The sequence below is a fragment of the Mustela lutreola genome, chromosome 2 (genome assembly GCF_030435805.1).
Source record: "Mustela lutreola isolate mMusLut2 chromosome 2, mMusLut2.pri, whole genome shotgun sequence".
NCBI classification, from domain to species: Eukaryota; Metazoa; Chordata; class Mammalia; order Carnivora; family Mustelidae; genus Mustela; species Mustela lutreola.
In genome coordinates this window covers 175,891,790-175,896,222 of record NC_081291.1, presented here as the reverse complement: position 1 = coordinate 175,896,222, position 4,433 = coordinate 175,891,790, and the positions used below count along the sequence as shown (strand labels likewise).

The window sequence follows — 4,433 nt, the reverse complement described above, 5'->3', positions numbered from 1 at the left end:
TCTCTTCAACAAATGGTGTTGGGAAAATTGGATAGCCACATGCAGAAAAATGAAATTGGACCATTTCTTTACACTGTACACAAAAGTTGACTCAAAATGGATGAAAGACCTCAATGTGAGACAGGAATCCATCAAAATCCTTGAGGAGAACAGAAGCAGCAACCTCTTTGACCTCAGCCACAGCAACTTCTTCCTAGAAACATCACCAAAGGCAAAATGAACTATTGGTACTTCATCAAGATCAAAAGCTTTGGCACAGCAAAGGAAACAGTCAACAAAACCAAAAGACAACTGACAGAATGAGAGAAGATATTTGCAAACGACATATCAGATAAGGGCTAGTATCCAAACTCAACACCTAAAGAACAAATAATCCAATCAAGAAATGGCATAAGACATGAACAGACATTTCTGCAAAGAAGACATCCAAATGGCCAACAGACACATGAAAAAGTGCTCCACATCACTCGGCATCAGGGAAATACAAATCAAAACCACAATGAGATACCACCTCACACCAGTCAGAGTGGCTTAAATTGACAAGTCAGGAAATGACAGATGCTGGCAAGGATATGGAGAAAGGGGAATGCTCCTGCACTGTTGGTGGAAAGGCAAGCTGGTGCAGCCACTCTAGAAAACAGCATGGAGGTTCCTCAAAAATTTGAAGATAGAGCTACCCTATGACTCAGGAATTGCACTACTGGGTATTTACCCTAAAGATAAAATGTAGTGATCTGAAGGGGCACATGCACCTGAATGTTTATAGCAGCAATGTCCACAATAGTCAAACTATGGAAAGAACCTAGATGTCCATCAACAGATGAATGGATAAAGAAGATGTGGTGTATATGTACAATGGAATATTATGCAGCCATGAAAAAAATGAACTCTTGCCATTTGTAATGATGTGGATAGAATTAGAGGGTATTACATTGAGTGAAATAAGTAAATCAGAGAAAGACAATTGTCATATGATCTCTCTGATATGAGGAATTTGAGAGGCAAGGAGGGGGGTTGTGGGGGGAAGGCAGGGATAAATTAAACAAGTTGGGACTGGGGAGGGAGACAAACCATAAAAAAATCAATCTCAGGAAACAAACTGACGGCTGCTGGAGGGGAGGAGAATGAGTGGGATGGGGTGGCTCAGTATGGACATTGGGGAGGGTATGTGCTTTAAATTGTGTAAGACTGATGATTCACAGACATGTACCTCTGAAGCAAATAATACATTATATGTTAATTTAAAAAAATAAATTTTTAAGATATGCATGAATGTAAAATAAATAAATAAAACCAATCCATTACAGAAAAAGAAACCTTTCCCCCATTATAAAAATTATTATTTAAATGCTATACTAAGCTATCATCTCATCAATTTAGAAAATTTAATTACCTTTGGAAAACTATTGCCTTGAAGTACTTGACATTATACTTAATATGAATAAAGGATATGACAATTGGCTTTCACTGGAAAGAAGAAAGAATTAAGAAGCTAACTCTCTCCAAGAGAGAACAGTAGAATAAATAAGGAGACAAACAGTTAACTTACAACCAAACTTCAACATCAATTTTATAGGTGCCCTTTAAAGGGGTCAATGATGTGATAGGGTTCATGTGGGTTCAGGTATTCCTGCTGTGCTTAATTTCATCTTTGAAATAGTAGATTCATTCAGCATCTAAAAGCAAGTACTAGTGCCAGACACTTTTCTAGCTACCAGGAATAGAGCAGTTCACAAAATGAACAAGGTCTCTGACTTCATGGAGTCTTTAGTGTACTATAATTTAATGTAATTACAATAGAGCATTATGAATATATTGATATCCAAATGTATAAAGCAGTCATCTTGTATGCACCCACAACTCAAACACAGAGTACCCAGCTGTGATCCTCATTTTGGTCACCAACACTTCTTTCCTAAGAATCAAGCCAAAATAACAAAAGTTGCCTCTTTAGCCACAGAGTCAGACTTGAACGAATTTCTGGACCTGTTTTGGCTTTTTCTCTTTGGTCTTATTTTGTATCAGACTATGTCTTCATTGTACCAATCCCCATTTCCCTACTTTGGAGAGCCATCCTCCTCCACTGAGAAAATGCCTCCAGCATCAGGCCAGTGGCAGGAGCACACCAGCTGCTTCTGATAGGCTCAGTGTCCTCAAAACCTTGCTGTCGTTCCCCATTTCATCACATGACTTCTTTGACTTATATTTTCTTAAAAGGATGGTATTTGTTGTGATGAGTACACTAGGTGTTATATGTAAGTGATGAATCACTAAATTCTACTCCTGGGAACAATATTACATTATATGTTAACTAATTGGAATTAAAATAAAAATTTGAAACAAAAGAAGGTAAAAAAGAATAATAATGATGCAAACAATAACCTGGAAATCAAAGTGTTATCTTGCTTCCCCTATAACCTCCATTCAAAACAATTATACAGAATTCTCTGACTGTGGTCCAGCCTGGAGCTTACTGCGACATGGACATCTATGGCCATCTTAGCTTCCTGGGAAAAGGCAATGTGAACCTGGATTTCTTTATTGGGCATGAAGTAATAGGAAAAGCAACACGTAGCATGAAGTGGCCAACTCAGTATGGTATAGTTGAAGACTGCCACTTGCTGGAAAGGTCTATGGAACAAGTGTTCTTTAAATATGTAAAGCAGAATTTGAAAGTCATTGCTTTCTGCTGATTAAACCTCCACTAAATGCTCCCGAAAACAGAATATATTGTTAAAATAACATTCAAGCCCTACAAAACTTCAGGCTTATACAAAGCCATGCCGGCTGCTCTTACATAGGCAGCATCCCGAGCATCAAAACAAGTAAGAAAATTGATAGTGACTGGTGTGGTGACCAGATAGTGAAGATGGTACCACTCCTGTCCTTCCTGGAGCTGAGGGACCTGTGATCTGCAGCTGTGGAGGGCACATTCCAATCACAGGGCAAGTTATAACATATTTCATTCAGCAACTGCTGAGAGGCTGAGAAGTAGGAATTTCTCTAGAGCAATCCCTGGAAACAGCTATGGAAGTAAAGGAGGGCTGTAATTATGTCTGCCCTGATTTAGGAAAAGAATCAGCAAGTATGACACAGGAGAGCCAAGTGGATTAAACAGTCTACTGGAATCAAGGCAATCTCAAAGAAAGAATTTTCCACTGACGTTGGTTATGATGGATCCTTGGGACCTGCATTCTTTTTCATCCAGAATTTGCTAATCCCGACTTCACACAACCTACCCAAAAAGTACTGGATGAAGCAATTCAGAATTATCTGATTGGTGTCAGGGTTCTCTCCACAATAATAATGATGTCCCTGAACTGGATGTGGAAGGACTTGGAGTGCACTTTCCTATTCTGAAGGGAAAAGGTGACCAACTAAAAGATAAATTTCAAAAAGTAGCCTCATGTACGATGCAGGGAATGCATTTAATGCCACTCAACCATACACCTCAGAATAGTTAAAATGGCAAATTTGTGCAATGTTCATGTCTCCACAACCAAAGAAATAAATTTAAGAGAAAACTTTCAGGCAACCTCATGACACTTGCCGTTACCCATTTATGGGGATTTCAGTATAATTAGGACAAGGGATTTCAGTAATTAGGAATTGCTACCATCCTCAACCAAAGGTTTACGTTTTAAGTGCTTTTAGAAGTAAGAAGTTAGTGCATCAGATTAAGTCTAATTACTTGCATTCTTTTTCTTGCTAGAAAATTTCAAGCAAAGACTGCTAGACCAGTTTAAAAGAAAAAAACAAAGGTGATGCTCCCAATACTCAGGTACTATTGCACCAGTTTCAGCCTCTGCTGGAGACTTCTTCCGGGTTCACAAGTCTAAGCAGGTCCCACCGACCCAACAGGTGCAAGACGGAAACAGGGAGCTCCCGCATGTGCACAGTGGTCTGCTTCTAAGGGAGATGTTATGACCTCTCTTACAATCTGTCTTGAGAGAAATGACTGGCAATGCTGAAGCTGAATCACATCTCCACTAGCTGATTTGGGATTGGTTTTAATGAACCAGTTCCCTCTATTTTTTTTCTTTCTTTTCTTTTTTTTTTTTTTTTAAGATTTTATTTATTTATTTGACAGAGATCACAAGTAGGCAGAGAGGCAGGCAGAGAGAGAGAGAGGAGGAAGCAGGCTCCCTGCTCAGCAGACAGCCCCATGTGGGCCTCGATCCCAGGACCCTGGGATCATGACCCGAGCTGAAGGCAGAGGCTTTAACCCACTGAGGCACCCAGGTGCCCCTTCTTTTCTTTTTTCTTTTTTTTTTTTTTGTGGTTTTTGGGGTCTGACTTCTTTCACTTAACATGATTTTTTCAAGGTTCATCCATGTGTAGCATATATCAATACTTCATTCCTTCACACAACCTGTCTTAGTTCAGGCTGCTATAACAAAACAACATAGACTGAGTGGTTTACACAACAAACA

General features: G+C 39.3%; 1 pseudogene; it reads left to right on the top strand.

Moving 5' to 3' along the window:
• Positions 1-2,480: 2,480 nt before the first annotated feature.
• LOC131825634 (actin-related protein 3-like) lies at positions 2,481-3,360 on the top strand (annotated as a pseudogene).
• The last annotated feature ends 1,073 nt before the right edge of the window (positions 3,361-4,433 follow it).